At 40.1% G+C, this 12820-nt stretch overlaps 1 protein-coding gene across 7 annotated transcripts in view; it reads right to left on the bottom strand.

Annotated features, from left to right (window-relative positions):
* LOC128895478 (ETS-like protein pointed) overlaps positions 1-12820 on the bottom strand; it is a 179340-nt gene that overhangs the window by 53815 nt on the left and 112705 nt on the right. The window contains exon 1 of one of the 7 annotated variants that reach the window (XM_054158102.1): positions 73-276. The exons of the other annotated variants lie outside the window; for them this stretch is intronic. The gene's annotated coding sequence lies outside the window, so the exon portion shown is untranslated. Of the gene's footprint in view, positions 1-72; positions 277-12820 lie in introns of those variants that run through there. 7 annotated transcript variants of the gene reach the window in all.

Genomic DNA, 12820 nt, shown 5'->3' with positions numbered 1-12820 from the left:
AAGGTGAAAAGACTTGTTAGATTGACGGAGTCAAGGACAGTTACTCGATTACAATAAAAGTGTTTTGCTTACTATTAGAAATGGTTCGCGAAGCCTCTTTCCATTGAAATTAAAATTGAAACAGTAGGTTTCAAATTAATTTCTTATGCTGCGAGGAAAGCCCAGTTTTAGGGACCCAAACCTAGTCGGAAACGTTTTACGTAGGAAAGACTAACGGGAGCAAAAAGGGACCTCGGCAGAACTCGAGAGGATGGATAAACCGTTCTCCAACTTATCGAAGTGAAAGAGTCATTCATTAGTAGACTACGAATCTTTATGCAAAATAAAATCTTCGCGAACGTGCCTACAAAAATTGAACCTAAGTAGGAATTTATTTCATTCTCCAAGTATTATAACATGAACTTTACTTTCAATCTTTTTTTTTTATTTTTGCATATTGTTTGCATTTTATAGTTTCTTGTACATTCAAATTTCCTATAAATGCATAAAGATCTGCAGTCTATTCATTAGCAAAGAGAAGTGTTTTAGTGCTTCGAATTTTTTATTTATCCAAAGAAGAATGCTAAAAGTTTCCAAAGCACGAATCTCTCACTCTCGGAAGAACAAGAAGACCTGCAGAAGTCTAAGCAACCTTTCCCTTCCTACAAGGAGGAAACTTGAAAAATTTCTACAGATTCTCCACCAGAAAGAACACCTCATCTTTTCCCCCCAATTCTTCACCCTCGAGTTCCACCCAACTTTTTGTTAAAATTGTGAAATTCCTGGGTGTCAGAGTGTCCCCATCGGTGATTCGATGGTAGGTGGTACCTGTCGGGATTCGATGCGAAACGAGGGAGAAGACAGACGAGCCCTGGGCTCGGAGCTGAATGTGTGAGAAGGCAGGTTAATGGTACTTCTCACAAAGCGGCTTGCACGCGCGGTGTGCAGAAGAGAGAACGAAGCGCGTGTATATACGAAGGAGCGTCAGGTGTCGCGGCCACGGCGGCGGCAGGAGCAGCGAAAGCGAACAGGCGAGGGGGGCATGCACACCATCCTAGATAGCATCGTCGTAAAGAGGGGTGCAACTGCCAGGCAGGTGCAGGTGCATCGTCGTTGTAGGTACGCTTGCTCTATCCCGTGAGCACCGCGGTGAGGTACACCTTATGGCGCTCGCGCGAAATGCTTTCCTTTTTTCTCTCAACCCTTCATGTTTCGTTCCCTTCTTCGGATCATTTTTACCCTCTTCGGTAGCTTTACGATGAGGGACATCGATTAATCGAAATGGAAAACTGCCGACGCATACTTCTCATGGACCGTACAATGTCTTTCAAGGTAGAGTTCCCGACACAGTCATTATATCGTCTCTATACAATTTAGTTTTATGGTTGAAAACCATTCTGGTTTCGTTTTTCACTTTTAAATGTAATCAAACGGAAGTGAGTGAGCATGGATAGATTTTGCGTTTGATTACACTATTCGCTGAGCTATGAGATTAGTTTTGCCTTTTCTGTATTCTAGTAAGTCGGTTTTCAACCACTGTCGTTCAATTATGATTGAGGATCTGTAAGTTTGTTTCATTAACTATTGGTATAGTCTGCAACATGAACTTATGAGATGTGACCTATGATATCTATGATACCTAGTTCTCTATTCGAATCATTCTTACTAAAAATTGTGACAAAAATGTTGTCAATGATTTCAGTAACTACAAAGAATGTACTCTAAGGTACATTCATCAAATTGACAGCCTTGGTAGTTCCAATCTAAGGAAATTCTCCATCCTTAGCCACTGAGAAGTAAGGCCTCCTAAAAGTACACTTGGTTCAGAAGAAAACCTTTGGGAGAAAACCTTTGTTTTTCACGTTTTCCAGACTCAGATTCTATAAAGAAACGCTGCGACAGCTCGAACGGCAGAAATTGCAACGGGTTTCGAATTCGTCAAGCGCCTTCGAGGAGGCTCGTGGATCTCGAAACTAGAGAAGCAGCAGGCGAACAGCAGTTTCGCGCTCGAACGCTGCTTCCAGGTTGGAACGATGTATCGATACTTTGTACGTTTGTAACCGCGCGCAGGTATGCAAATTCGCGCTCGCGCGTGTTCGTGCCGCAGTTCTACACGCTGTTACGCAGCGGCGTGTGGCTGTGCGAGTAGAGACAAAGGTGCTTATGGGTTACGGGAGACTTACCGTGCGTGCACGCCATACATACGTAATGGACTTTCGGCGGCGCGCCGTTGGAAGAGAGCTCATAGCCATGCAAATTCAGCTGCGCAGATATCATTGGCGCTCGACAAACTACATGATTTTTATCGAGTCATGCTAACCCCTCTGTACAGGTGGTCGAGTACCGCAACGCCGCGGTGGTCGCTCGCGTCCACCCCATTCTCGACTATTTTCTAAATATTGGCTTAGATCGAACGTACATGGGCGCAACCGATTTGAAATCATTGTTGCAAAGTGTAGCGTTTGCGCTCTTTGTTTTACCTACTCCACTATCTTTGTTTCACCTAGATCCACGGTCACATACAACTAGTTTCAGGGTGGTTTGAAACTGATCAGTTGCGCCCGTGTGCGATCGGCCTTAGTCATTTTAAACCGTGTCATCATGACGTAGTTTGAACTCAGTTTGTTTCTCAGTTGTTATTAAAATCAGGCTATCGGAATCATTTGGATCGAACGTGGAATCGTTATACTACTAGGAGGAAGATGGCAAAATTCGATTCGAATGATTTATGTGTGATTGAATAAAATATTTATGTATTATAAGAAAATTGTTCTTCTTTCACGAATGAAATTACTTTCCAAAGAGCGCGATAGTACGGTCTCGTGCTTGAAATTCGGTAAAGAAATGATAAAAAGTGTTTGCAATCCTTGGAATTTTTCTGGGATTATTTTAACCCTTTCTATCCTAGTGATACATATATGTCCTAGTGAATGTATCTGGTTGCTGTTGGCGAGGTTACTATTGGAACTCACAGGAATATATGTTAAAAATAATTCGATACACATAATTTTTAAAAGAGAAACGGATAAAATTTAAATAGAAAACAGCAGGGTTGAAGGAGTTAAATGACACGATATTACGAAGTTTTATTTTTGCAAATCTTGCGGTGGATATCGAAAGACTCGGTCGTTTCGTTCTAAAAGAGTAACCTCTCTCACTCCGAAGTAACACTTGTTTATCGTAAACGGAAGAACCGTAAGGCAGCGACTTTGATAAGATATAACGCTCCCTGGTGTGAAAACAAAGGACCAGCGATGTACAAGTTTGTAACAACGCGTGGTTGTTTTGCAGAGGAAGGAACTTTGTCCTCGTGCGAAAATAAAAATTGTCCTTCAGTAGGAGGATGTGCAAAATACATTCCTTTCATCGAAGGACTCCAAAAATGCACTCTATATGTTCGTATACTCTCTACGTTCGTCACACTCTATAGATTCTGTGTATATTTAATAAAAAATCACACATGATTGTATAGCCACTGACTTTGCCAGAAAGATTACATTTTTTCCATGAAACCTAAGAGTGTGTTTCACATATTAATTCGAATAGCAGAACACCAAGCGACATGAACTTGTGGGATGAGCAAAATGTATACCTTTCGTCGAGCAGGTCCTCCGTAAATTGTTCTTCAAGGACCAGTGATGTATTAGATCATCCTGTATGTTCGTGTCACAGATCGTGTATATATTTAATAAAAAATCACAAAAACTGTATAGCCACTGACTTTGCCAGAAAGATCACATTTTTCCATGACACTTAAAGGTGTGTTTCACATATTAACCCTTTGAACTCGAGGCTTTTTTTTGCTGGTATCTATTAGCAACTCGAGATATGCTTTCTAAGCATTCTATTGCCATGAATGATAAGCTTAGATTGACTTTGAAGATGTAGCCCAAATTGTGTTCGCTAACTAATTTGAGATTTGAGAATCCGGTCACCTTTACTTCACCGACAATAATTTTATTTATGAAACTTCGAGTTCTAAAGAAGCTGAACCTAAAGAAACATTATTGTTTGTTGATTTACTGTGTCAAACCTGATGGTGACCAAGAGTTATCTCTACGAGTTACTGCATGACGTTAAGATGTGACTCCTTGAGTTCTCCAAAGGGTTAACACTTTGCACTCGAGACCTTTTTTTCTGGTATTTGCCAGCAACTCGAGATGCTTCTTAGCATTCTATTGGCATGAATTCTAAGCTATCTAGATTTGAGAATAAGTTCGCCTTTACCTCGTCGACAATCATTTTATTTATGAAACATCGAGTTCTAAAGAAGTTGAACCTAAAGAAACGTTATTGTTGGTTGATTTACTGTGTCGAACCTGATGGTGGCTGAAAGTCACCTCTCGAGTGCAAAGGGTTAATACGAATAGCGCGACAATAAGTGGCATAAACGCGTGAAATGGCCTAGTACAAATTAAAAACAGCGAGTTTAGAGATCGACGTGATCCCGAGCGAAAAGCGGCGGTAGGAAAGTGTAACAGCTCCGTTACGGAATTATTCATCGCGGCGCGAGTACGAGCGTGTAATCGAAGGAAGGAAGAAGCGTCTCCTCGTGGAAGGTTGAAACAACGACGCCGCCGACTCCCGGAGGAGTCGAATTGAAAACCCACGTGCCACGGCGCAACGCTGCCAGCGTGGACGGAATCCTAATCGAGCAACTTTTGCAGGAACGACGCCTGTGGCTGGCTCGTTGCGAATGCCGCGTATGATCGACCAATGTCGAGGCGTGCGTAATGCGCGCGATTCTCGTCAGATTTCGCGGATCGTGTGCACCGCTCGTTTCCACGATGGATCGATCTCCTGTCAGCCAGGGGACCTCCATGGTCGAAGGCCTTTTATAGTCACGTGATTCCGAATTCTGAGACTCCCAAATTCTCAAGAGTCTTTCTAAAATAATTTCTTAACGTGAAACTTCCTGATACAGTGTATAAGAGCGATAGACATTTTACGAATTTTTATATTTATATCAGATGGATGCAGAAGTTTTGTAGATTTCTGTATCGAATTAAGCCATTAAACCGAATGGAATTTATACTTTTCAAGGGAACTACAGTCAGTTTCGTAAGTATTCGCACCCTTCATGTCTGTTGAAGAAATTTGTCTAAATTAGATGATAGCTTATTAGATCATTGATTTGAAAATATCAAACCCTGTCATTTAATTTAGACAGATTTCTTTAACAGCTATAGACGGTACGAATACTTATGAGATTGACTACAGAAACGAGATTATAAAAGTACTCAAAATGTCTTCGACTTGGAAAAGTTTTTCGATAACTGCCATTATGCTGGCAAAATATGTTAGAAAATGATGGAAATTATTTTGTTGATTAGTATTTAAGACTTCTTTAATAAGAAGTACGATCAAGTACGATCTGTTATTCATTTGCTCGGATGCAATCGACCATTCGTACGAATATCAGAAAGCCTATAAGACTTGTGCGTATACCTAATATAAATATAAAAATTCTAATAGTAATAGTTTAATTTTTATTGAGTCTATATGAGAAGCATACTACCACTTGACTCTGTCTGAATGCATAGAAAATCATGTATCCAACACGTATTTTTTCTTTAATTAGAATTATTTCTGTCCCACGAGGTTAGGGAGTTTCGGTTATGGTCGTATGGCTCGCGAGGGTGCAAGGGGCCGCAGGTGCGCGATCAGTCGTCTTTTTTCGTACAGAAAAATTCGATATCGAGCGATCGAAGCCAAGTCAGACGCGGCGACCATTGCTTAATCGAATGGAAATGCAAATGGTTAACGACCCGCGACCCAGGCGACACTTGACCCGGCGCGTTCAACATAAATTTGCATAGCTCGTGTTATTTGCCGTCTGCTTGGTGCCCGACTCCACCTCCGTACCAATTATACGGGGTCAACAGAAATATTTCTTTCATCCGATAGCCTTAATTGACTTAAAAAACGCATTTCTATTCGGGTGCGAGATCTGTCCAGCGCGATTCTCTACCGAGGATTCCATTTGACCCTCGTTAAACATGTCCAGAAGAATTGATTACGACGTTTGGTGCTCCTTCTTCAACTGTATAGCCGACGAATACAATTTCCAGGAATACGGGATCAGATTTTCAAGCATGTTCACGGCGACTGTACAGCGGGAGAGAATGTCTTCGGGGTGATTCTAATTTCCTTTGGGCAGATTGTGCACGGTTTATACGCGTGCTTTGTTTTCGAGATCAGAATTGTAGCAACGTTGAAGACAACTATATCGCTACGTTTGTAATTAATTGAAGAATGTTATCGTTAGATAAAACGTCAAAATTTCTATGTAATTTTATGTATAGGTACATGTCAGTTCAAAGAGAATATTACTGATTCTCTTGAAGCTTATTTGGTGAGGTAGTCCAATTTGCTAATGATGCCCAAGGATTGTCAAATACAAGTAAACATAAAAAATTCGTCAAAATTAATATCCATCGCGCTATCATTTTTCTCGGTCCTCAAGTGCTGGTAAGCATAGTCGTATAACAGATTCTGATTCTCGCGACCAAAGAAACGACTAATCAATTCAAAAATTCACTCTTCGAACTCTGAGACCGCATACCAATGTGTTCGAAGCTCGAAGGAACAATGAAAGCGAAAGAATGACGTTACCATTCTTCGCAGAAGTTATTTCAACATAGTTCCCCATGAAAGTTCGCCATTCGCTAATTATCCGCGATAGAAAGTGTTCGCTCGTGATCTCGTTCTCTTCCGAGGTTTCTTTCGCTCGCGATCGACGAAGAAGCGTATTAATATCGAGCGAATTTGGTAGTCAAAATGCTCGGCGATCTGCATTATTCGCCGCGAATCGTACGCAGTCACGCGTCGAAGAAATTCATTACACCGAACCGCGCTGCTTTTAATTGCAAAACGCGTAGTCATCGCGACTAGTCAGCTCGACGTTCGAAATTTTCCTACGATTCGGTACTCGTTACCTAAAAGTGATCTTTGATCGGTATTTTTACTTACAGAGCTCTGACTCTGCTAGAACGATCACACAAAGTCACGACTATTAGTTAAATTCTATTTAATGCACTTGCAGGTTCACTTATTTCCTTTATTCTGTCAACATTATTTTCGACGTTCTATTGTGCATGTAAGGGGGTACTCCTTTTTTAGTAAATTATTTATTTAACAAGATTCAAAGATTGTATATGTATGTACAGGGAGGTCGAAAAGTAATCTAAACGTCTTCGACTTGAACAAGTTTTCCAATGCGAAATCGAAGGACTTTTTAATTTTGATTACTTTTCGGTCCTCCTAATACATATAAAATACACTTTTGGCTATGGCATGAACTAGAATATTTGTGAGATCTTAAAAATGATGATTATGAGAAAAAATCGAAGATATACGTAACGTTACGACCAAATTCAGAATGAATAAAACAACTTTGAATCGAATTGAACAGAACAGCTGTAAATTAAACAGAATCTTGCACACAAACGTATAAATAAACATAAAAAAAAAAAAACATAAAAATAGTCTTGAAACTAGTTAAAACAAAAAGAGTACTCCCTCGATATACATATATGCATTTATTATAACGTGACTTCTGTTTGGTTCGTAAGAGTGCAGTTTCGAGAAGGTATTCCCATAAGGTTCGAACGATTCGTTTCGTCTGCGATTTTCTGCAGGGAAAAAAGAAGAAAGATCGAAAATATTTGTGGGGAACGCGTGTGCGACACGTCGCGAGTCCCAAAAGCTGTCGAGAATTAAAAAACGATCGAGCTGCTCCGGCTGCTTATGGGGTCGTAATTTTTTCCCTACCACGTGGAACACGCCGGCGTAAGTTTGTAGATGAGTTTAACGGACACGGGGCACGTGCTGGCAACGTCTTCTGGCTTATCCCTCTTTCCACGCCGACTCTGGAATATACTCAGCAGCCAAACAACTGCGGCAGCTGTCCTGAACAAACTACTAGCCTGGGTAGCGCGCCTCCAAAATCTTCCACTCTCTCATTTCGACGCCGTACGAACGCGTCTGCGAGCACAATTTTCTGGTTACGTTTTTATTCCCTAATTCAATCGCGAAATTATTCGCCAAACGGTTATAATAGGGGTTACAATAGGGCTAGTGTTGCTAGATCTTTGGCGGTAGGGATAGTTCGATTTTTTACATTAGTTTAACCCTTGGAAGCCTGATTTTTCAAATTAAATTTGAAAAAATATCAATGTATTTATTATTTGAATAATTTTGACAGCCAACGTTTATTTTTTCAACTTTTTTACGTACAGCCAAATATTAAAAACAAAGCAATTGCAGGTGTACAATTTGATTTAAAAGTCCGGTATCAAATTTTAAACTTTGGGCACGTTGATTGGCAGATTGGTTCACATGGAAATGCCTGTGGGACTAAAATTGTGTCTAGAGACAATTAGAAACTATAGAATCTAACATCTGTTGTATTATTTATTTTTGTATTCTCATCAAAATTCACGAATTCTACGCAGATTTTGTTTACACCGATATTTAGCCCTTGAGATTAATTGTTGAAATTTCTTAGGGAAAAGTTCTGTCACTCACATGTGGGTGATGTGGCGTTCAATGTGTTAAAGATTGAGTCAAAAAGTTCTGAACATTTGCTGCAATACTGTATTACCACCTTTCTTCTTAAAAATGAAAAATTGATCAATAAATCAATTTGTACAATAGTACATTCTTTGTTAATTTTGTTCTTGGGTTATTTCCTATGGTAAAATCTTCTGCGAACTTGTGTTTCCTTCGTAACGAGCTTTTAAATTCTATTTTTATTCTTAATGTATCAATGAGGCCAGAAAGTAACGTCGTTTCTGCGATTATCAATACTTCCATATCATTTGTCAGCTCACTGTGTGTACCAATTGATTTTTATCGATCAGGTATCGAAAATTTGCACGCTAAATGGCAAAATTTTGTTAATAACGAGGGCGATTACATAATTGGTTAAAAATAAAAAGATATAAAATTTGCTTGAATTTAACGTAAAAGAAAGAACATTACTTTCTGGCCCCCTTAATATCGATAGGAGTTGACTATCGCTAACGGAACCCTCTCAGGATACCCTAAGCGAGAATTTCACCAATTCGAAGACAACGAACAGACATTAGCCAACAACGCGAGCGATATCGTTTCCTAGGAACGGTTTCCAAAGGCAATAAAGGCGTACAAAAGACCGAAGGAGTTTACACAAGCGGCGGAATAGCGACACAATGGCCTCATGGGAAACTGGCGGCGATTATGGTGTCTGAAGGCACCGATCCTCCGCGACTCATCTACGAGGCGTTCCCCTTTGTCTCGGTTCGACAGAAGATAAACGATAATCGGTGTTTCGCATGCAAGAAAGTGGCCGTGTCAGTCATATTGGCGCCGAGTTTTCCCGTCTAGCTTTTTATATGACAATTTTCGCGTGGAAACCACTACGATCGTTCGTGCTCCTAATTGACACTTCCCTCTTTCGGACACGACCATAATTGAGTCCTTAAAAACCGAATCCAGAACGAGAGTGTCGCAACTTGGTAGCCAACGTTCCGCGTTTGGAAAGTCCTTTATTTTCTATTTTCTCTCCCACGATCCGACGAGAATTTCATCTGAATAAATACAGGAATTCGACATTTAGCAACTGGAGACATTTATCCAATTGCAGGAACATAATTTTATTTTTTTTTTCTCTTCTAGTAAACGAAACATGGTGACTTGATAACTCAGTCTCTACGGTTGGATTGACGCTCAAGGAGCACAGTAAGAAATAAAGAAATTCGGACAGTAAATTTCTGATTTTTTTAAGACATACGGCAACAATCAAGCCTGCTTGGGGATATCAAAAAAAAAGAAGTACGCTATATCTTGTATCCTGGTACATATAAACATCTGTGTTCTTTGAACATTTAATGACAAAAAGATTCCTCTGTGTGCAGCTGCCAGATCAAACAAATGAAACAAACAATTAAGAATTCTGACTTCATTTTCAATAATCTTATAGTTTCTGATCAATTAAACTAATAGTTCTATCAATTAGAACTATTACATAATTTTTTCAATAATGATTTAAACAATCGACCTGTGAATGGGGATCAAGTCGCAAACTGTCGATCGCGTTAATTAATAAAACACATGGTCGTCAGGATTTCGACGAGTAAGCGTCGCGCACCTGTTGCTTCGAGCGCCGGGACGCCGATAGCCCTAAACAGGGAACTCACCCCGACGTTAACGAGGGAGAGGGACCGTTTACCCCTCGAAAAAAAAACCGTATAAATTCAGCTCGAACGAGGGCAGGTCTATATTTAAACGGCGTGTCTTCACAAACCACGCGAGCAGCCGCGAATCGAACAACTGGGAGACGTTTTCCCAAAAATAGTGGGAAAACTCCGAACTGGAATAGGAGTAAGAAGCAAGGCACTTTCTAGATGGAGATGTTTGTTATCTGTGGTTTCCATTTGAGAAAAGTGAAAATAAAAAAAAATCAAATACCAGAGTGCAAAATATTGTAATTTTAAAATTAAAAAAGAGAAGAAAAGAGTCGTTTAAAGAATCATTAGATCTTCCTCTAAGCGAACAGTCTACAGAATTAGTGGGAATCTCCACGCGTCTCTTGGGCAAAATTCACTGTAACACACGCGCCACGTCATCCACATATGGATGACAAGGATTTTCACTAAGAAACGAATTACATTAATTCAGAAGGTGAGATGTCGAAAAAAATAAACCTGAGTAGGAACGATAAATTTTAGAGAGGTAAAAGTAAGTACAACTGCAAATGTTAGATTCTAGAAAAGTAGACATTTTTAATATTATTAGCCTGGGTTAGGTCAACGCGTAAACCGTGGATTTCTGAGTTTCTAAACGGACAAGCCAACAAATTAAATTTGCCTAACTCTAAATTTGTCTAAATTTGGAAACATATCGTAGCTGTTGCTACCAAAGAGGAACATTTCCGCGATTCAGCGGTTTTCCCTGTAAGGACTGACCAGGACTATCCAGGATGCCAGATAGAGCTTATCTATCCCGCTACGGCGCAGCAGTTTGTTTGCACTCGGTGCATTGTGATTCTAATGGCCTTTCCAACCACGCCTCTCGCCGCATGGCGTCCAAACAGAGCTTCAACGCGATCGCTCGACTTCTTTCCGAACTACGTAGGAACAATGCCCCTGTCTAGCTGCTATCTGATGCCCGGATATGCCTGGAATCGTTTTCGTGAATCGTCTGGGGAGTCTAGCGTGGGAGAATGCCATGTTTTCGGCCCGTTTCAGACGCTGAGGGAATTCGTCCACTCTTAACGAGGTACGTTGTACAAGTCGCGTGATAATCAACTATTTTTATTTAAATATTTTATAAGACACATCAACTGTGGAGGAAATCGTTACGGTTTCTCGATACGGCGACCGCGTGCGTTATCTCGCGACGAGATTACAAAATGGTCTGCAAAAACCAGAAACAAAAATCTCAGGACCACGGTAGTCCCGGTTGTGGTGTCACAGGCGATCAGTTGCTCCGATAACTCGCGCGGTTAACATTCTTATGCGGGTACAAATGTCGGCCAGCGAGTAGGAGCGAATACGAGGAAACAACCTCATCCAATCCACTTCGAGTGGAAAATTATAATTCTGATCGAAGAGTGAGATATTTCACGAAGGAAGAAGATAATATTCTCTTGACTATGTGTTGACTTTACTTGTTAATACTTTATTTACCGGGTGCCTACTTATAGGCTTTTTACTTGCAGTATTTAGCTATTCGAATTTATTTACTGTGTTGATGGTTGTCTACTTACGATGTTCAGTTTTTGGAAACAGATTTGGCTTTCAATGTACTTAGTAACAATATGGAAGAATTATTGTTAGTCTAGCCTGGCATATGTTATTGTTGAAAATTCTTTTTTGAATTTAATACTGTTTCTAAATAGCCCGGTAGATAAAGTGTTAAGCTATTGCACCTTACTCAAGCAGAGTGCTCGCAAGAGTATCTGAAGTTTAATTGAAGAAAAGAAATTGCAAATTCATTTATTATTTAACGTTCAAATCTTCCTTTGATTGCGAACAAAGAACACGATGGATGTTAAAAAGCGACTAACGACATTGTCGCGTAACGATTATCGCGAAACCGCGTGTCTGGGTGCGATAAGACCGGACACCGAAGCGGTTAATAATTGGTTGCGCCTAATCGGAGAAAGTATGAAAAAAAAAAACAAAAAAACCACTTGGACGCGTTAATACACTTTAATGATCGGTGTTGCGCTGGTTAAATCAGTAACATGACGCGGTTGCGACCGGAAGCACGAGAAACACTGTGATCTGCGAGCGAATAATGACTTTCGAGACGGAGCTGGGCTGCTGCGAAACAATTTCACACTCGTGCAGTGGGTTGCGGCTATGGGAATAGGTAGAACGACCTCATCGATGGACTGCGGATGTTTATGCGAATTCATATGTTTGCAGATAGAGATTGAGAATTGAGTTTGGATGTTCAAGCACAAATAAACATTGATTTTTCTTAGGCAGGGAAATATATTTACCGTGTAACATATTGTCCATCTTTTTCTATAATCGTTCCCCTTCGATTGGGCAAATTTATCATTTCTGCTTTGTAGAAGTCTTTATTATGTTTGTATCATTCGAATTCCAGTGAGAACGAACATTTTAGCCAACCCAATATTTCATAAATTTTTGCATCTGTACAACAATGTAGATATCGAACCTATTCAAAAATTGACGATATTTTAACCCCTTTTACCCTAGTAGGAGATACAGTTAGTTCCACAAGTATCCGTACCCTCTATATCTATTGAAGACGGTCTGATTTAACCGGGTAGGTTTCATGTTTCCAAATCAATTTTTCATTATAAATTTGTGAATAATACATG

This window comes from Hylaeus anthracinus, unplaced genomic scaffold (assembly GCF_026225885.1).
Source record: "Hylaeus anthracinus isolate JK02 unplaced genomic scaffold, UHH_iyHylAnth1.0_haploid 5, whole genome shotgun sequence".
In the NCBI taxonomy this organism is placed as follows: Eukaryota; Metazoa; Arthropoda; class Insecta; order Hymenoptera; family Colletidae; genus Hylaeus; species Hylaeus anthracinus.
This window is presented reverse-complemented; position numbering and strand designations above follow the sequence as displayed.